The 21870-nt window shown below is 47.3% G+C and overlaps 1 protein-coding gene across 1 annotated transcript in view; it reads left to right on the top strand.

The window, feature by feature from the left end:
* Positions 1-1375: 1375 nt before the first annotated feature.
* Positions 1376-21870, top strand: part of PRDM10 (PR/SET domain 10) — a gene marked incomplete in the record, with an annotated part of 110322 nt that continues 89827 nt past the window's right edge. The window contains 1 exon segment of the mRNA XM_073603323.1: positions 1376-1520.

A 21870-nucleotide genomic window follows, 5' to 3' on the forward strand; every position in this document is an offset into this window, starting at 1 on the left:
ATTCAAGTGTATAGATCAGGGGTCCCCAAACTTCCTAGATGAAGGGCCAGTTTACTTCTGACTTTAGGGGCCCAGATTGTGGCCGGTGGGGGCAGAAAATGTCCCAGATTCAGGGGAGTGTAAATAATGCCTCAGGTTTGGTGGTCAGTGGGAGTAAAGTACATAGCTCCTGTGGTATTTGGGAGGATGAAAAGGGCTCCTTCATTAGTATTAGAGGAAGAAATAGTAGCGGCCCCTCGCTGGTATCAGCAGAAGGAATAACGCCCCATCGCTGGTGTTAGCGGAAGGAATAGCACCCCTCGCTGGTGTCAGCGGAAGGAATTAATACTAGGCCCTGATGAAGCAGGAGTGTTGTGGTCCCAAAAGCGGTGCTGGACATCTTATGGATTAAAAGGGAATAAATCTTGTTGTATTTCTCATCTCCTGCACTGGAAAGCCCCTGTGCCACCAGACTTCAACCTTCCAGAAGAACCTGGACAGCAAATCTGGAATCATCAATATGGCCAGGTTATGTCCCCCCCTATGAACACTGTGACCGGGTTCTATTTCCCTAATGGAAATTGCTCCCCAAGTTCTGTCCCCCCCCCCAACAGTGATCCTCGCTCCTTGGGTTATGTCTCCCATAAAGAATAGAAATTGCTCTCTGGGGGTTCTGATTCCTGTATGGACATTGTGGCCCTGATACTCCATGGACATCCCTCTCCAGGTTGTCTCCCCCTCTACTGACATTGCTCCCTAGGGTCTGTACCCCCCTATGGCCATCGCTACCTGGGTTCTGTCACCCTCATGGACATCGCTCCCGGGTTCTATCCCCTCCCAAGGACATTTACCCCTGGTTCTGTCCCCCCTGAGGACATCGTTCCTTGGGTTCTGTCCCCCCAAGGACATCGCTCCCCGGGTTCTGTCTCCCCTGAGGGCATAGCTCCCTGGGTTCTGTCCCCCCCCTATGGACATCACCCCCCCCGGGAACATTGCTCCCCGGGTTCTTCCCCCCCCCCCCGAGAACATCGCTCCCTGGATCTGTCCCCCCCTGAGGGAATAGCTCCCTGGGTTCTGTACCTCCCCAAGGACATCGCTCCCCGGTTTCTTTCCCCCCCCTATGGACATCGCTCCCGGGGTTCTGTCCCCCCCCCTCCTATGGACATCACTCCCCGGGGTCAGGGCGCCCCTATGCTGGGTCCTATAGCGGAGATGCTGTGAAGGACATCACGTGTCCTCCTCTTGCAGTTCTTCTGGCCGCCATTGGTGGCGCTGTATGTGAGATCCCCGAGTATACCCACCGCGCACCCCCAATACCACTGATTGCCCCCCATATCTACCCCATGCCGGTCCCCCCGTCTCCCCCCCGCACAGCCGGTAATCACACAGATATATTCCGGTCACGGCTACACCGGGCAGGCGGACAGAGGCCGCTCCTTCCCACGCTCGGATCCCACCAATCAGCGGGCGGCGTGCGGCGGTTGCTAGGCAGATTATGGTAATCCGGCCCAGGCCGCCATCTCTGCAGCTACCATTGTGAGGTGAGGACGGGTTGGTAATTTGCAGTGAATTGGTGAATTGTGGAGGGCGGAGGGGAGCGGACGGGGCTCCGGGGGCTCGGGGTCCCCCCCAGGTAGGTGATGGAAGGGTCGGGGAGGCGGGGGGGAGGTTCGGGGCCCCCCGGATCCGGGATGGTGGAGTCCTCGGCGGTCCCGCTCTGGGATGAGGGGGGTTCCGGGCCGGGTAGTCGCGCCCATGATGGCGGCCAGGCCGGGATTCCGGGGCTGTGGAGGGGTGAGGGCGGCTCGGAGGACGGGCGGGGGGCGGCCCGGTGATCGGGGGGTCTGTAGGGTCGGGCGGGGATCGGTGTGATGGAGGCCTGAGTCCAGGGATCGCCCCGCCGATGGTACAGTCCATCCCCCGCCCCCTTCCAGGGGACTCCGCATCTTACCGGGAGGGGGGTGTGCGGGGCCCCGAGCTGGAGGGGGCCGGGGATCCCCGGTATAGGAGGGAGGAGAGGGGGAAATATACACAACAGAGAACCCGGATGTGAGGCCCCGGGGGGCCACAGGGGGCGCCGCACACCCCGAAACCCGCCGGTACCCCCCCCCCCCCCACCCCGAAATGGGATGACCTGTCCGAGCGACTTCCCGCCAAAACACCTGACAGGGGGGCGGGAATGACAGGGGCCCGATGAGGAGACAGCTGGGGGCCCCTCAATGGCACCTGTCAGGGGGCGGGGCTCTGCTGTGTCCAAGCAGGGAGCCTCCAGGGGCCCCTCCAGAGCTGACATACCAGGGGCCCAACATAGAAATCCAATACAAACATAAAGGGCCCCTGATGTCCCTGCCAAAGGGGCCCCGAAGGGCTGACTCTCAAGGAGCTATAATAATTACCAGGGGCCCTAAATGAAAATCCACAGTACTACTGATAATACTGTGCGAGGGCTCCAATAATGGGACCCTGTAACTAGTATAAGCTCAGCACTGGGGGGGCCCCATGATCTTGTGTAGGGGCCCTTCCAGAGCTGACATACCAGGGGCCCAACATGAAAATTCAGAGTACTAGTGAAAATATAATAATAATGGGCCCTGGTATGTCACTGCCAAGGGGGCCCCTAAGGGATGACTCTCAAGGAGCTCTAATATTAGGTCGGGCCCCTCCAGAGCTGACATACCAGGGGCCCGACATGAAAATCCACAGTACTAGTAATAATACTAGGGCTCCAAAACAATAACGGGCGCCTGATGTCCCTGCCAAAGGGGCCTCTAAGGGCTGACTATCAAAGGGCTCTAATATTGGCCTGGGGCCCTATAGCTATTATTAGCTCAGGACCGGGGCCCCTGAAAATGTGTGTGGGGGCCCCTGACTTTTCCAATGAGAGTTAATGTCGTCTAATCGGGGGCCCCATTGTCATCTGTAGGGGTCCTGCCAGGACTGGGAGCCCTTATCACTGCTGTCATAGTTTATTACAGTTTTGGATGGACTACAGAGGGGTTTATCAGTATCTGTGTCTCATTGGAGATTTTTCCTCACTTCCTGTTGTGTCTCAGAGACAGGAAGTGAGGGCAATTCCTCCTTAGTTGTCACTAGGACAGGTGTCTCCAGTGGATGATTTCCCCTCACTTCCTATTTTGGTGACATTTTGGATTTCACACTCCGTCCTGAACTAAGACATTTGTTTTATGTATACCTTCCTACACAGATGATCCCCCGTACATCTCCTGTACACCCCTCCCGTATACCCCCCCCGTACATCTCCCGTATACCCCCCCGTACATCTCCCGTATACCCCCCCGTACATCTCCCGTATACCCCCCCGTACATCTCCCGTATACCCCCCCGTACATCTCCCGTATACCCCCCCGTACATCTCCCGTATACCCCCCCGTACATCTCCCGTATACCCCCCCGTACATCTCCCGTATACCCCCCGTACATCTCCCGTATACCCCCCCGTACATCTCCCGTACACCCCCCCCCTGTACATCTCCCTTACACCCCCCCCTGTACATCTCCTGTACATCAGGGGGTGTAACCCTAGAAGTGCACCTGTTCGTGGGGGGAGGGGGGTGGCTGGGGGGTCCGTGAATCTAGACCTGCCTCGGGGGAGGGGTGTGATCCTAGATGTGAATCACAATACTGGCTAAGTTAAAGCGTAACTCCACTTTCGTGGGATAAAATCAAATAGAAAGAAAAAATAAAATGGCATATACAATTGCGACACAAATAATGCGATTGAATGTAATTAACAAAAAGACCTTTCCTTTTTAATCTGCAGCTCAGTAATTTGCTGTAAAATGCAATATGGCTACCTGGAGACATTCTGTACACAGAATGAGTACAGAGCGCCCCCCAGAAATGTCATTTTCCTGCTTGTGATTGGTCTACTGATTTTCCCAGAAGTCTGCACTAAGATACAAGTCAGATTTTGGGCATCCCCTGCAACAAAAATGTCATTTTTGGTGAGATACTCACAAATCAAGTGTAAAGGGATTCAGACCCTGCCGCTAAACCGGAAGCAAGCTGATCTGTTGGATGGATAAGCAGGAAGCTGAGTGAGGGCAAGATGGCTCCCAGTCGGCTCTATGACCTTGGAGGACCGCAGCGACCTCTGACGTCTCTTCCGGTTCTTTGGCTTAAAGAGATGATTTTTTTTATTTTTATAAGTCAAAGTGTTTTTCTTTTGCTTTTACAGGTAAAGGAGAGATGTGAGGTCTTATTGACCCCAGATCTCCCAATAAAGAGGACCTGTCATCCTTATTTCTATTACAAGAGATGTTTACATTCCTTGTAATAGGGATAAAGGTGATCAAAAAAAAAAAGGGGACGGTGTAAAAATAAAAAGTAACATAAATAGAAAAAAAAATGTAAAGCGCCCATCCCGTTGTGCTTGTGCACAGAAGTGAATGCATACTTAAGTCACGCCCACATATGTAAACGGTGTTCGCACCACACATGTTAGGTGTCGCCGTGATCGATAGAGCGAGAGCAATAATTCTAGCACTAGACCTCCTCTGTAACTCTAATCTAGTAACCTGTAAAAATTTTAAAATCGCCTATGGAGAAATTTAAAGTGGTGGTTCACACAAAAATTGAACCTCCGCTTTTCGAAACCCCCCCCCCCCCCCCCCCCCTCCGGTGTTACTTTTGGCACCTTTCAGGGGGGAGGGGGGTGCAGATACCTGTCTAAGACAGGTATTTGCACCCACTTCCGGGCATAGACGCCCACGGGAGTCTATGCCTCTTCCTGTCCCGCTGCGCTGTCTGCTGGGACACACACGGGTCCCAGAGACAACACAGACCATTCAGATTGTGCTGTGTGACTCGCGCATGCGCAGTAGAGAACCGGGAAGTGACGCTGCGAGGCTTCATTTCCTGATTCCCCTACCGAAGGCGGCAGCATCCGAGGGACGGTTCGGTCTCGGGTGCCGACATCGCTGGACCCTGTGACAGGTAAGTGTCCATATTTTAAAAGTCAGCAGCTGCAGTATTTGTAGCTGCTGACTTAAAACATTTTTTTTTTTCGCAGGACTCCCTCTTTAAGTACCCTAGTTTGTCGTAATTCCATAAGTGGGCGCAGTTTTCAAGCGGGACATGTTAGGTGTCTTATTTACTCCACATAACATTATCTTTCACATTATACAAAAAAATTGGACTAACTTTAATGTGTTTTTTTTTTCTTTTTTTATTCATTAAAGTGTGTTTTTTTTTTTTCAAAACAATTGTGTTTGAATGACCGCTGCGCAAATGCAGTGTGACATTTTATTCTCTAGGGTCTCTGCTAAAAAAAAAAAAAAAAAAAAGTTTCTGGCAAAAAATACTGATTTATACTTGTAAACAAAAAGTTACAGAAAAGGTCTTGTCAGCAAGTTGTTATTTCATTTCCTTGATTATTTCTTTCCATTTTGATCATAGAGAGGGGATAACGTGATTTAAAACCTCTGAAATAAAAAAATGTAGTTTGCCTCAATCCAAAGGACCGAGTGTGATTTCAGTCTGCTCTCTCCTCCCTCTGCCATCTGAATCAATTCTCATTTTTATTCTGACACCAAGGGATGGCCCCCCCCTTCTTTCCTTCTGCACACAGCAGGTGATTGACAGCCTCAGCTGTGCCCCTATGAGAGGGGGGTGTGTCCTTTCCTTACACTCAGTCCCCAGATTACACTCCCCTTATTTGTGCTGTACAGTGTGTGACTTCAGATCCCTGCCCCCGCCTTCTGAAGCTGAGAATTGCTGTGTAAACTGTGCACTTTGAAGGGCTGTATAGCAGAGAGAGCTGCAGATAAACAAGTACATTTTATGTAGGAGGATGTGTTTCATCTCTGTGTATTATTTGAGGTCAGTCACTTCACTGGGTATATGGAAGGGTTTACAACCACTTCAGCCCCTGAAGAATTTGCCCCCTTCCTGCCCAGGCCATTTTTTGGGATATGGCATTGCGTCGCTTTAACTGACAATTGCACGGTTGTACGACGTTTCACCCAAACAAAATTGATGTCCATTTTTCCCTACAAATAGAGCTTTCTTTTGGTGCTTTTTGATCATCTCTGCAGTTTTTATTTTTTGCGCTATAAACAAAAAAAAAAGCGACAATTTTGAAAAAAACATTATTTTTTACTTTTTGCTATAATAGATATCCCAATAAAAAAAATTCCTCAGTTTAGGCCGATGTGTATTCTTCTACATATTTTTGGTAAAAATAAATAGCAGTAAGCGTATATTGATTGGTTTGCGCAAAAGTTATAGCGCATACAAAATAGGTTATTTATTTATTGCATTTTTATATATATTATTATTTTTTTTTTTTTTTATTGTGACTGCGACATTGCGGCAGACAGATCGGACACTTTTGACATTTTTTTTTTAAAAACCATTGACATTGATACAGCGATCAGAGCTATAAATATGCACTGTTTACTGTGTAAATGTCACTGGCGGGGAAGGGGTTAAAGTGATTGTAAGAGTCGGTTCACACTGAGGCAGCACGACTTGCAGCGCGAATGCCTCAGGCGACTTGAACACAACTGCAGCGGCGACTTGCAAAATGATTTCTATATAGAAGTTAATACAAGTCGCCCCCAAAGTAGTACAGGAACCTTTTTCTAAGTCGGAGCGACTTGCGTCGCTCCGATTAGAACGGTTCCATTGTACAGAACGGGGCGAGACTTGTCAGGCGGCTAAGTCACCTGACAAGATGTCCCGGTGTGAACCGGCTCTAAGGGTTTGTTTTTTATTTTTTTTTAAATAACAAGCATGTCATACTTACCTCCACTGTGCAGCTCGTTTTGCACAGAGTGGCCCTGAACCTCGTCTTCTGGGGTCCCCCGGCGGCTCTCACGGCTCCTCCTCACATCAGATAACCCCCTAGGAGAAGCGCTCTCCCGAGGGGGTTACCTTGCGGGCGCACTCCCGAGTCCAGTATTCAGCGTCCATAGCCGCTTAATGTATCACTTGGCCCCGCCCCCCAGCGACCGCGACATTGGATTTGATTGACAGCAGTGAGAGTCAATGGCTGCGCTGCTATCAATCTATCCAATCAAGAGCCGAGAACCCTGGGCAGAGAGACAGCTCGTCCCCGTTGGGTCAAGTTCCAGGGGTCAGGTAAGTAAAACGGGGGGCCAGGTGTTTTTTCATCTTAATGCGTAGGATGCATTAAGGTGAAAAAACACGTAGGTTTACAACCCCTTTAACACTAGGGGGCGATCAAGAGGTTAACTGTGTTCCCTTACTGTGTGTTCTAACTGGGGGGGATGGGACTGACTGGAGGAGGAGACCAATATGTGTTTCTATATACTAGGAACACACGATCTGTCTCCTCTCCCCTAACAGGACATGGATGTGTGTGTTTACACACAGATCCCCGTTTCTGCTCTGTCACGAGTGATCGCTGGTGCCCGGCAGACATCGCGGCCGCCAGGCATGTGCATCAGCTCCTGAGTGACGTGACCCCCTATACCGGCGTTAAGCTGAGGACATCATATGACGCCGCCCACAATGGGAGATCCCATCTGCGGGGACGTCATTTGACTACAGCCGGGATGGGAAGTGGTTAAACTGAACTCCGGCCTTCCCTTCAGTCTTGCATCGGCTCCCCTCCTGTACTGTAATGACTTGCTCTGATTCCAGCATCATCTAACCCTCAGGCCACAGATTGGGCACCTGGGATCTAGCCTTATTCCTCCCCAGTCTGCCCCTTTCATTGATTGGATTTCAGTTCTTTCAGTCATGGAGGCTCAGCATCACATGTGGGTGACTAAGCGAAACGCGTTGGGAACGTGGCCTTTTCAGAATCCAGGTTGAGGTTGCCACTCCACTCATCCCAGTAGGACACTTTAGATGTCCTGCTTCCAGGGGTCACCCTTGCCTTCAGTCTCAGGTGCGTGTGACCTAGAGTGGTCTGCATGTCAGTACAAGCTGTCCAGGAACACCCACTCCAACAGACAGACACCCATCAAGGCGTTTTTATATCTGTATAACTCCTCCCAAGGGTCAGCCCACTATCATCATGTCTGAGGAGTACGGAGGCAGGGTGCTGTGATGTTATCAGGAAGCTATGTATGCCCCTCCCACCAGCTATGATCTGTCTACTTTGCATAGAAAATCAAAGAGACACAGTGATGACATCACTGGATATAAGATACGTTATGTGATGAAAAGAGAATATTTATGTAAAATGTTATTAGCATGTAGATGTGGGGAGAAAGAAGGAACCAGGGAAGAAGAAATATAAGCAGATGGAATTTCAGCTCTGATAGGCACAAATCGTGTACAGGACGCCATGATTGGACGGCACATATAGGGCGGTGGATCATACAGGTTTTTTATTTCAATGTACAGATGCCTCCTGATTATATATCATGGTGCTCCTGTGCCAGTGTCTTTTCATGTAGTGAAGTCTCATCTCTCGCTCAGGAATAGGTCAGTGGAAAGGCGCGCTTCCAAAACGCTTTACTTTTTTATCTCAGCTATGCGCACTGAGGATAAATCACAGAGAACGTATTTTGTTTGCCTCCTCTAAGCACTGATTAAGCCTTCAGCTATGGCTCCATTTCATTATGTCTTCTGTATGCAGAATTTCCACAGAGAGGGAATGTTTTAGTACAAAGCCCTCCACTGAGAGGGGAGCCGCACGCTAGCAGCAGGAGCCGCTCTAATACTGCAGGACCTCTGCTGCTACTTACTAGACCTTCCTTCTGCCTCGGAGAGAATGCATTTCTCTCTTTGCCCGTTTTTTATCTTCAGTCATTCGTTTACAAGTTGGCTGCCTCACAACCTCCTAAATGTGCAGATTTCTAATGGTAGCAGGCCTGGCTGGGAAATTGCCTTTGCTGTAAAGGTTCTCAATGTAAAGATGTAAGTAGTTGACCATTTGGATTGGTTGCACTGGTCAATCAGCATTTTCTCCAAAAGTATATAAGACAGGCCAAAAGGGTTAGTTCACCTTTACAGAAAAATGTAAAAGTTTAACACTACACCACATACTGTATGTCAAACACAATCCTGCAGGCCGAATCTGGCCTTGTCATGTGGCCCTTGCACCCAGTTCTGCAGCCGGAAAACATAGCAGAATTCCATTTCACCATTTTCGGCTCCCACTCTCCGCTCCCTGTTATCACTTGTAAACACCCCTAAAGCCTGCATTCTGTACACAGCACACCCCGGAACACTGCATTCTGTACACAGCACACCCCTGAACACTGCATTCTGTACACAGCACACCCCTGAACACTGCATTCTGTACACAGCACACCCCTGAACCCTGCATTCTGTACACAGCACACCCCTGAACCCTGCATGCTGTACACAGCACACCCCTGAACCCTGCATGCTGTACACAGCACACCCCTGAACCCTGCATGCTGTACACAGCACACCCCTGAACCCTGCATGCTGTACACAGCACACCCCTGAACCCTGCATGCTGTACACAGCACACCCCTGAACCCTGCATGCTGTACACAGCACACCCCTGAACCCTGCATGCTGTACACAGCACACCTCTGAACCCTGCATGCTGTACACAGCACACCCCTGAACCCTGCATGCTGTACACAGCACACCCCTGAACCCTGCATGCTGTACACAGGACACCCCTGAACCCTGCATGCTGTACACAGGACACCCCTGAACAATGCATGCTGTACACAGCACACCCCTGAACCCTGCCCTCTGTACGTAGCGCACCCCTGAAACCTGCCCTCTGTACGTAGCGCACCCCTGAAACCTGCCCTCTGTACGTAGCGCACCCCTGAAACCTGCCCTCTGTACGTAGCGCACCCCTGAAACCTGCCCTCTGTACGTAGCGCACCCCTGAAACCTGCCCTCTGTACGTAGCGCACCCCTGAAACCTGCCCTCTGTACGTAGCGCACCCCTGAACTCTGCCCTCTGTACGTAGCGCACCCCTGAACTCTGCCCTCTGTACGTAACGCACCCCTGAACTCTGTACGTAGCTCACCCCTGAACGCTGCACTCTGTACGTAGTGCACCCCGACTACAACCAGCCCTTTGAGGCCAAACATGCTGCTGGTTCAGCCTGCGATTTAGTTGATTTTGACACCCCTGCTGTTCACCCTCTCCACCCCCTCCAGTCCCCGCTGTACTTCCCTCCATGGGTGATGAGCTGCTGCAGTGGTCTGGTGGATTTGAAATCCCTGCTCCTCTGCCTCTTCTTCCTGCAGGTTTTCCAGGATAGAACTTCATAAAAAGGGAACTTTTGCTTTTCCTCCTCTGCCACATAGATTAAATAACTATAGTCTTCTCCTGTGCCCTAATACAACAGGGCAATGGATTTGAAATGCAGATGAGATCCTTCTCAGTATTCCCAGGGAGTGTGTACATCTTTAGGACGCTCAGCACTTAACACAGAGGCATAGATTCTTGTATCGTGACAGATGCCTGACCCCCCCACCCCCTCCTGATAGCCATCCGCTGGACTAACACAATTATTGCACATTACAGGTTAAGTGGCTGTCTTTGGAGGTGCTCTGACATACTCCTAACCTTCAGCATGCGCAGGCAGCAGGCCTTTGCTCCAGAAATAGGCCCGTGTTTAGGATATTTATAGAGGCTGAATATTGCAAGAAGGCCGCTTTAATTATATATATATAATGGCAACTTTGCACTTATAGCAAGTTGTTTGAGCTCTTCCGAGAGATGGATTAATACATCAGCGTGGTCATTAGTGCATTGGCTTAAGTGGATCTCGGTCTTAATGTACTCTGAGAGAATGAGAGAGAGCAGACTGCGTTATGTGGGGCTGACCACTGCACTTCATTATGAAATATTTTCAATATGATATTCTAGCTCCAAATACCATTAATGTGACTGTATTCAAATTCATATAGATTTCAAGGGCACTTAAAGTGCCTATTTATAAAAACTGGAAATAAATATTTCAGCTTTGTTTTCTGGGAAATATCGCTGCTGAAAGTTTTGCCTATTTACAAAGCTGCTTTGGATGATATATCCATTTTTTGTTGGTGTCAATTTTCGCCATTTTTTTACTCCGCGCTTAGACATTGCATTGCAAGATATCAATGTTGGATAAAGACAGATAAAAATGCAACATCCAAATATAGTGAAACTAAAAACACTTTTTTACATGAATTTTTTTTGATGGGCTCCTAAGATCTAATATGTAGTGGTCTTTAGAATTTTTTGAAAAAAGGGCCGATTCCCTGTCTGTCAAACTATTTGCGGGCCAAATTGTGGACAGTGGGAGTAAAAAAAAAAAAAAAATAATTCCCGTGCTGGCAGTGGGGAAAATAATGGGTTCAGTGGGAGAAATGTCCCCCCGGACATTGGTGTTATTGCAAGGATTGGTGCCCCAGCCTTGGTTTTGGTGGCTGGAATGGTGCCCCAGCCTTGGTTTTGGTGGCTGGAATGGTGCCCCAGCCTTGGTTTTGGTGGCTGGAATGGTGCCCCAGCCTTGGTTTTGGTGGCTGGAATGGTGCCCCAGCCTTGGTTTTGGTGGCTGGAATGGTGCCCCAGCCTTGGTTTTGGTGGCTGGAATGGTGCCCCAGCCTTGGTTTTGGTGGCTGGAATGGTGCCCCAGCCTTGGTTTCCTAGGCTGGAATGGCGCCTCAGCCTTGGTTTCCTAGGCTGGAATGGCGCCCCAGCCTTGGTTTCCTAGGCTGGAATGGCGCCCCAGCCTTGGTTTCCTAGGCTGGAATGGCGCCCCAGCCTTGGTTTCCTAGGCTGGAATGGCGCCCCAGCCTTGGTTTCCTAGGCTGGAATGGCGCCCCAGCCTTGGTTTCCTAGGCTGGAATGGCGCCCCAGCCTTGGTTTCCTAGGCTGGAATGGCGCCCCAGCCTTGGTTTCCTAGGCTGGAATGGCGCCCCAGCCTTGGTTTCCTAGGCTGGAATGGCGCCCCAGCCTTGGTTTCCTAGGCTGGAATGGCGCCCCAGCCTTGGTTTCCTAGGCTGGAATGGCGCCCCAGCCTTGGTTTCCTAGGCTGGAATGGCGCCCCAGCCTTGGTTTCCTAGGCTGGAATGGCGCCCCAGCCTTGGTTTCCTAGGCTGGAATGGCGCCCCAGCCTTGGTTTCCTAGGCTGGAATGGCGCCCCAGCCTTGGTTTTGTTGGGAGGAATAGTGCACCATCACTGAAGAATGGTGTCCTACCAATGGTGTCATTGGGAAGAAGGCCCCATCACTGATGTCAGTAGGGGAGGGATGGTCCCATGGTATTTAAAAAAATAAATTGCATAACGTCTGAGGGCAATAGGAGTTGTTGGGAAGAATAATCTTCATTGTTGGTGTCATTGGGAGGAACGGTGCCCCGGCATTAGTGTCATTGAGAGGAGCAGTGAAGAGAAAACAATTGTACATTTCCTTCTTTGATGACACCTAGCTTAAGACAATGTAAATTATGAAAATTTAAGTGCAAAGCCTTTATAAATGGGAAAAGTTATCTACGCAATACTGTTTTCTAGGCGGTTTTCTGCACAAAAGATGGGTGGAAATCCCCTGTTGGACCATTATTTCTGGAGAAAGTGTCCCCCATTGGATACTTTCTTGTCTATTCCCCTAAATTTTGCCTTTCTGAGGACCATGGTAAATCCTTTGAGCAGGGACACAGAACTAAAAAATGACAGGGGTTCTAACTCTCATATTCCATCCAAACCAAAAAAAAGTATATTCACATGCAATGTCAGTTTTTAAAAATCCTTTTTTTTTTTTTTTTTTTTTTTTTTAAATCCACCCCTTGGGTAAAGAATTTGATTGCTATGGGCAATGGCAGCGGTCCTCTCGTCAGACACTAAATGAGGTGCGATATTCTCTGCGTTTTATTTGTGATTGTGGGCGTTTGACTGATGCACTCTATTCTTTGGGGACGGCCTTTCTCTTCCATTTGTATCATTATCGATTCAGCCAGAGAGCGATTATTATGGCCGCTCTTGCAGAATGGCTATAATTAGGAAAGCTGTAATAATGCAGTGTGTGTGTAATCGCCTCTTCACAGGCCCGTCCAGGGACAGAGTGCTCTTCAATTTCACCTAACCACCGCCACGCTGTATAAATTGCTCCTCGCATGTGAAGTAGAAACTCTCCAACGCCGTTATCATCTGGTGGGGGGAAACACAGGGAAGAGACCTATAAAACATTGTTATTTCTCTTGTGCCATCTTGTGGTAATGCGGGTCACTTATGTGATTATGTTGTCTGGGCTCTGCAGTGTTCACAGCGTCTGTACTGAAAGTAATCCTGCCATTTACACCTTTAGTCAGGCGGCCATTTTGTGCAGCGCCAGGCTTTTTGACAAGTCATTTTTTTCTGGTGACTAGATGGCTAAAACATGCAGAACAGAGGGAGAGAAAATGACTGCACTGTGCTGACTTTTATCATGTGCTAGCAAAAATCCTGTATGTTAATGTTTCCTTGATAGGGAAAAACAACCACCACTGCTCATGGTGAAAGTCACCCCAGGTGGCTCCTTCCCCAGGAGCGGTAAGGGGGTAGTAACGGCAGGCGATGGTGCTTGGGTGACTGTGCACAATTTTAAATCGACATGCTGTGTCTGACAGGCAGTGCCTCCCGAGATGCTGTGTCTGACAGGCAGTGCCTCCCGAGATGCCGTGTCTGACAGGCAGTGCCTCCCGAGATGCCGTGTCTGACAGGCAGTGCCTCCCGAGATGCCGTGTCTGACAGGCAGTGCCTCCCGAGATGCCGTGTCTGACAGGCAGTGCCTCCCGAGATGCCGTGTCTGACAGGCAGTGCCTCCCGAGATGCCGTGTCTGACAGACAGCGCCGCTCCGGAGCGGTAAGGGGGCAGTAGAGCTGCACGATTCTGGCTAAAATGAGAATCACGATTTTTTTGCTTAGAAGATAGATCACGATTCTCGCGGCGTAACATCGTCTTTCACATTAAAACAAAGACAAAAAAAAAAAAAAAAATGAGCTAACTTTACTGTTTCGTTTTTTTTTTTAATTTATTGAATAAAAAAATTGAGTTTGAAAGACCGCTGGGCAAATACAGTGTGACATAAAATATTGCATCAACTGACATTTTATTCCCTAGGGTCTCTGCTAAAATATATATGTTTGGGGGTTCCAAGTAATTTTCTAGCAAAAAAAATTGATTTTAACTTAAAAAACAAGTGTCAGAAAAACATTTAGACTTTAAGTGGTTAAACTTCCTGCATTTACAAGATGTTTAAAAACTTGGTAGACTGCCTGGATTTTTTTTTTTTCCACAGGAGTTTTATCCCTTTGATCTAAGAAGGAAGAGTTAGTTACAATGTTTCAAGTTAAAAACTTGGCAGACTGCCCAGATGTTCTCTTTTGACAGCTGAGTGAGCAGATAAGTCTCTCCACTTGTTATATGAAAGAATCGGCAAACTCCGCAATAGAGATCGTCAGGGGGGTTGAATCGAGATCACGATTTTTTAACGATTAATTGTGCAGCTCTAGGGGGCAGTAATAGCAGGCGATGGTGCTTGAGTGACTATTAGGGCTGAAACAACGAAACGATTATGAAATTAATCGATTACTATTTTCATAATCGATTAATCGGCCAGTAACATAATGGGGTTAAAAAAAAACTAAAATGAGCCCTTTTATAGTACAAAAAGAGCAAATAATCACTACTGTAAATATTACTTTCACAGTTCTACAGTAAAAAAATGAACCCCTTACAGTAGTGATTATCTGCTTTTTTTTTTTTTTTGTACTATAAAGGGCTAATTTTTTTTTAACCCCATTATGTTACTAAACATCTTAGACCTGGTTAACATCTATGTGTTTCTTCGGTGCTTTTTGCAGAAATGCACTACAGTTCATTTACATGGTTTTCTATGGGACACGTTCACATCTATGCTTTTTTCAGCCGCTGCGTATTTGGAAAGGGTCAGGGACTTTTTTTTTTTTTTTTAAAGCAAAACGGTGCTTTTTTGGTTCAATATACTTCAATGGAGAATATGCAGAAAAGCATGTAATGAGTTTTTGCAGCAATTTGTGTTTTTTTTTTTAGCTGCCCAACAACAAATTGGCCAAAAAAAATGCAAAAATGCAAATTGCAGCAAAATCACGTGCTCAAAAATCAAAACGCACAGCAGAAAGCACTGCAGAAACAGATCAAAAGCAAACTGCATAGGTGTGTACTGAGCCTTATGCTGGCCACACGGATCAATTTTCAGGTGAGAATATTCAGACGAAAAATCTTTGTACGTTCGCTGAATGAAAGAATGTTGTTTGAAATTTTCACTTGTTTTTAACATTCTGTTTTTAAAACGAATGTAATTTCTGAACGAAAATCACATCCACTGTCTGAAAATTCCTTTCACCAAGAAGTTTTCTATTTCCAAATTTTCCCCTCACTGTGGTTGAAAATGAATGTCGATTTGACCCAACTAATGATTAGAAAATCGAACGAACGTTCTTAAAATTACTTTTTTTTTTTTTTGTTTTGTTCTTTAAATAAAAAAATTTGATCTCTGAGTCTGATTATATTTACCAGATTCACCCTTAAATAGTATATATCCTCTAATAGTATATACAGTATATCTCTTCTGTTTGTTCTCAGAGTGGATTAGTTATTTTGCTCCCTAACCATATAGTTGGTTATTTATATTTACCACTGCATAGTGATATTTAAGAATAAATTGCCTTTTAAAACTTTACATATTAACTAAATTATACACCACACTTTTTTTTTTTTAAGGTTATTAACCGAATAATCAATTAATCAAAACAATAATTGGCCAACTAATCGATTATGAAAATAATCGTTAGTTGCAGCCCTAGTGACTATGCACAATTTTAAATCCACATGCCGTGTCCGACAGGCAGCGCCGCTCCAACCCGCCGCGTCCGACAGGCAGCGCCGCTCCAACCCGCCGCGTCCGACAGGCAGCGCCGCTCCAACCCGCCGCGTCCGACAGGCAGCGCCGCTCCAACCCGCCGCGTCCGACAGGCAGCGCCGCTCCAACCCGCCGCGTCCGACAGGCAGCGCCGCTCCAACCCGCCGCGTCCGACAGGCAGCGCCGCTCCAACCCGCCGCGTCCGACAGGCAGCGCCGCTCCAACCCGCCGCGTCCGACAGGCAGCGCCGCTCCAACCCGCCGCGTCCGACAGGCAGCGCCGCTCCAACCCGCCGCGTCCGACAGGCAGCGCCGCTCCAACCCGCCGCGTCCGACAGGCAGCGCCGCTCCAACCCGCCGCGTCCGACAGGCAGCGCCGCTCCAACCCGCCGCGTCCGACAGGCAGCGCCGCTCCAACCCGCCGCGTCCGACAGGCAGCGCCGCTCCAACCCGCCGCGTCTGACAGGCAGTGCCGCCTGTCAGACTCACCCATGGAAGAAAATGGGACTCTGCTGCAATCTCAAGCCAAACGTTTGGTTCACGGTTGCGGCACAGTCCTGCAATTCAAAGTTTCAGTTTGACATAGAAAAAACAAACTGGAAATCAGGGGGCAGATTTAGCTGAACACCTGCAATCCTCTTCTTACCGGCTAAAAAGAGAACCCCTTTGGATTGCTTTTCGGGGGGGCGGTAAATACTGCTTGCCTTGTCTGATGCTTCATACAAGGCAAGCATCGCGAGGTCTGATCTCTTGATCGAAATGGGAGGCTTTTTAAGCCTCAGTTATGCACAGGTGCCTCACAGGACAACCAAAATATAAACTCATTCAATTGGACATTTGCACAACAATTACAAGAAGCATTAGTTTCTGTTATTTTGAAACACTTTATCCGCTTGGCTGCGACCCAGTCTGGATGTAGAATATAGGGACTACTGCTGGCCGTAGACTACAAATTTCAGCCAGTCCCTGATGAACTGGATTAAAATTCACTCCAGTGAGTGGCCCAGTCAGATGCAGCCGCTGTTCGGGTACCTTGACAGCTAGCAGAGCCGGATGTGGAAATACATTAGCCCAGCCATGGGATTCATATATCTGCGCTGTATAGCGTGAATGGAGGAACTGCTTAGATTTTTTTCATATAGCACTTAATGTCCTCTAACCCCTTTATTTTCACCTGATGGCAGGGGGTTTTACACACACACACACACACACACACCCGGCAGCTGAAGCCATGGGGGGGTGTGTAAATCTAACAAGCCGACTGTCAGATGGGAGCGATCCGGCAGTTGTGCAGAGGGGAGGGAGATCAGCAAATGTCCATTCGCTGATCTCCCATTCCTGTTACTGACCTGCAAGCGATGTGTAAAACGTTACTTTCACCAGCTAGAGTGGCTGGGGAAGACGCTAAAGTAATGCGATCTGCACTCGATTAATTTCATTGGAGGACAGATATGGGAGATCTTTTAGACCTCTGATGTCTCATTAAAAAAATACCTGAAGTTTTGTCCCGTATAGGATGAAAGAAAAAAGTTTAGTAAAAAAAAAAAAAAGTTACACCAAAGCACTTTAAATTCTCCCCCTAAAAAGTTTCTTGGCCCCCCCCCCTCCCAAAACATGGATTGCGCTACACATGTTACATATTGGCGTGCACGTCAGAATGAGAGCATTAATTCTAGGCTCCATTATTCATGGTCCTCTCCAAACTGATGGACCTGTACAGGCCGCCTATGGAAAAATAGGGTACTGAACTGAATGCGGACCTTCAGTCATTTTTTCAACTTTCCATCTATTAAATCTTTTGCCCTTGTTTTAACTACCTTAAATACCTTATACAGCCCACTGTCTCTTGTCTGGTAAAAAAGCCTAGGCTTATGACATCATGCACAGCTCTCTCTCTCACTCTTGTGAGAGTTTGCCAGGAAGGGAGGGGAGATGAGTCATACGAGGGCCAATGAGAGCTGCAGAGCTGGTGGTGTACCTCTGTGTGTGTCTGTGTAAATCCAGGAAGTGAACAGGCAGCAGCTTCAGCTGCCCACATTTAAAATGGTTGCAGCCAGACTTGGTGGAGGGAGATTTCTGCAGCATATTTGGCAAGTACAGAATCACAGTATATATAAAATAATATGCAAAGTGGTTAGAGGGAAGCTTCAGAATGACAAAGATTGTTTTTATTACAAATTATGTGAGCAGACTGCAGTTCCTCTTTGGGTTTGTTGCTGTTTCAGGGGTACATGCAATTTTTAGGCTTGACATGCTGGGTATCTATTTTCTTGGCACAACCTCATCTTTTTTTTTTATGTTACCAAAACAATTGAGTAACCTATTGCTTTTATGTGCCCTAAAATGTAATCTATCTTTTTTTTTTTTTTTTTAACTGAAATTTTGCATTTCATAAACCGTTACGCCAGGGTTGGCAAATTTTGCCTTTGAATCCAAGAGCCGGCTAAAAAAGCTGTGATTATTATAATATAATAATAATTTATTATTATTATTTTTTTTTGTAACTAACAAAGCTTATGGGTGGAGCTTGTAACGTGTTCTCGAAGGTGAACTTATCCTTTAAATCTTTCACAGCCAGAGCCGTTCTGCATTTTTTTGCATACGTTTTAAAAATAATGTTAGGCCTGACGATTGCATAAAATCCCCAAATGTTATATATTTTCTGAAAGCAGACACCCTAGAGAATAAAATAGTGGTAGCTTCAATTTGATTACATTTTTTTTATGTCACACGATAGTATAGTACTGCGAATGTATGTCTGTAAATAACACATTAAATGTTAGTTTTAGGGGGGCACAAAAACGCATTAAACGACCCAATTTTGTGATAAAATATAAAAGCCAATACATAGATACCCAACATGTCAAACTTGAAATTTGCATGCGCCCGTGAAATGGCGCCAAACTTTAGTACTTATATTTACCATAGGCGACTCTTTAAAGCCCCCCCCCCCCCCCCCCCAAAGTTTTCCAGTTTAGCGTTACAAAGGAGGTCTGGTGCTAGAATTATTGCATCCCAGCGTGCGTGTATCTCAATCAGTGTTTTCAAGTGTAGGCGCCCCGTTGTGTGCATTTACGTTTGTACGTGCATATATGTGGGTGTGCCTCCATTTTATTTGGGGGTGGGGGTTATGTGCTTTGGTGTAATGTTGTTTTTTTTTGTTTTTTTTGTTTTTATTTCCCCGCATTACTTAGTGGACAAAAAGTCCCCCATGTGATGATTTTTTTTGGTGACAGGTTCTCTTTTTAATGAGACATCCGGGGTCTAAAAGACCCCGGATGTCTCCCCTCAGCTCCACTGAATGTAGTGCAATGCACATCTCATTGCATTCTTTCGCAGCCTCGATGGCCGGGGAAACTGTTGATGGGGACCCGGAAGTGATGTCACTTCCTGATCAACAACATGAAGGGGAGGAGAGAGAGGACGTGTGTCCACTCTCCTCCCTCCCCTCTACCAGTCCCGGGCCTGCAGATGGACAAGCGAAGCCCAGGATACATGGGGGTGGGGGGTCTAGTTGGGCACAGGGTGTGTGGAGCATTCGGGTGGCAGCCCAGGCTCCAGGATGAAATTTCTTGTCGCCATGGTGACCTGGCGCCTGGGGTTTGTCAAGCCCTGCGTTACGCTTATATTGTGTAACATAAAAAAATTGGAACTACCACTCTGTTTTCTTGGGTGTTTGCTTTCACAAGATATGTTTTTGCCTGCTTTCAGAAGATCTATGTATAGTTTTAGGGGGTCTTCAGACCAAAAATGATTTTAAAATCGTGTGCAAAAAAAAAAAAAAAAAAAAAGGTGCAAAAACAGCTCTGGCACCGAAAGGGTTAAGCATCAGTAAAACATAAATATATTGACTTTTTTTTATATTACCTTGCATATGATTGCGTATTCTTTTGCAACATAATCTTCCCCACATCCACTAAAGTAAGTAGAATCCCCTTACAAATTGAACATGCCTTTAGTATATCGAGCACCTTGTCTTCGTTTTCTGTGTTAGAAAACATCTAGCAAAGCAAATATGACAACCGCTCAGGTCAGTTATGAGCTAGAGGAAATAAAGATGCACATAGGCAGTGCAGTCCACAGAACAATACAACACAATGCCTTGGCGCACACTCCAGCTAGCCAGCACAAAAAGCTCAACCCAAAATCAATATTTTAAGTTTTTTTGGCATCATTCCTACCTGTTGTACAGTTTTCATTGGCAACTATTTTTTTTTTGTGACTGCTGCAAAGGTTCTTACCTGGAGATCTTGCCAGTTACAGTACTTCCTGTTTCAGACTGACAACGCTAAACCACTGCCTTCAAATCAGCAGCAACAGCAGTGTTGTCAGCCAACCATGCATGCTGTCAGACTGCTAACCAGATGCAGAGAGAAATGATCACCGCTCCAGGTGGGTCAGATAAGGGTAAAAAGCCTCTCCTCCAGTTAGAAGCCCAGGTGCTGGCAACGCATATAGCAATTGGACATCGAAGTTCTGGACAGCCGCACTCCAAAAAATATATATTTTGCCTTTTATTCAAAAAGTGTCATCTAAAATACAGGTCACAGCAGAGCGGAACAAAGCTTACGCGTTTCACACTACAAACTGTGCTTAATCACAGCTATGAGCAAAATATATTTTTTTGGAGTGCGGCTGTCCAGAACTTCTTTCGATGTCCAATTGCTAACCAGATGCAACAGCCAACTGAAGAAGCTCTTCTTCCTTTTTTTATTTTTTTTAATGAACGTCAGTCATGAATGAGCCCCTATGTGAGAGTATAAATAGTCTTTAAAGCAGTATCCAACTCCCCCAGGGCAACCCCTCCGCCCCCCAAGTTTATCCCCCCCCCTATTTGTAGTGTGTTCTTTTTGAAACATGCATAGTGACATACATAGTGAATCCAGCATTGCCTGCTGCAATCCAGCTGTTCAGGTGACAAACATCGGGTCCCGCACTGCCATCTTAGTCCTCTCCAGCTTATTGCCTCTTCCGGATGCATGCAGCCAGCTACCAATGGAGCGCTGAGCCCACCCTATTGTGGGGCCAAAGAAAAAAAAACCCACCTGGATGGGGGTGTTTAAATGGAACTAAAGCTGGCCATAGACAGTTCGAATCTCAGCCGGTTCAGCAGGGACCAGCCGAGATACGAACCATGTATGGACAGGCTAGTTGTACTGAAGTTGATTGATCCACTTGGGAACAACCAGCATGTTTGATTTTTATTTTTTTTTTAGGCGATTTTCCCAGCTGGCACGGCTCCCCCCCTGCTGGGAGAACAGCTTTGTGGGAAGGATTCCCCCCATCAACACTGACTCCATTTATGGTTGGCTTAGCTCTCTGTTGGGAGTTATATTCTACTTTAAAAGAGAAGTATGGGAATGTTTTTTATTTTTTTTTTTATTTTGGAATCCTACTTACCTAAGTGAATGCGGCATTGGTCCCCCGCAGGCTCTAGGGCTGAGAACCGAGCGATCAAACACTGCTGATCGCTCGGTTCTCAGAGCTCCGTGAGCATAGAACTGGTGACTGTCAGTCACCGCTGTCAGCTCTACCCCTCCATCGCTCACTGGAGCGATGGGCTGTGGAGGGGGTGGGAACAGCTGGTTCAGGCTCTCAGCGGCCCACTGAGCTGGATGCCAGTCCAGGCATGTGGGTGGATCACGACCATATGGTCGCAATCTTTCCCGAGCCTGGGCCGGCTCTGTGATGTCAGCCAACAGCAGGCTTTAGCCCGCTCTTTGCTGAAAATGGGTCACAGGAATACAAAACAATCTGCACACTCCTGTGATCCACAGGAGAAGTACAGCCAAAGCTCATTCGGCTGTACTCCAAACGCAATTGTGTAGTTTACCAATGAAGCAATAAATTTGTTTCCTAGTTCTATATACCCCCCCTGTGTTTGATCCTTCAGCTTGAGTACCAGGGGTAAGAGGTCAGCTGAAGTCTGACCATTGCTGTCACTGCATCTACCTGACCTTCATTGTCTTTCAGTGCCTATATTTTCATATTAGCAGCTCTCACATCATCATTTTTTGTGGTTTATTTTTTTCTTTTTAGCTCAAACTTTAAATCGCTTCCAACATATTTCTGCTGCCCAAAGCACTTGATCAT

Source organism: Aquarana catesbeiana, linkage group LG10 (genome assembly GCF_042186555.1).
Source record: "Aquarana catesbeiana isolate 2022-GZ linkage group LG10, ASM4218655v1, whole genome shotgun sequence".
NCBI lineage: Eukaryota > Metazoa > Chordata > Amphibia > Anura > Ranidae > Aquarana > Aquarana catesbeiana.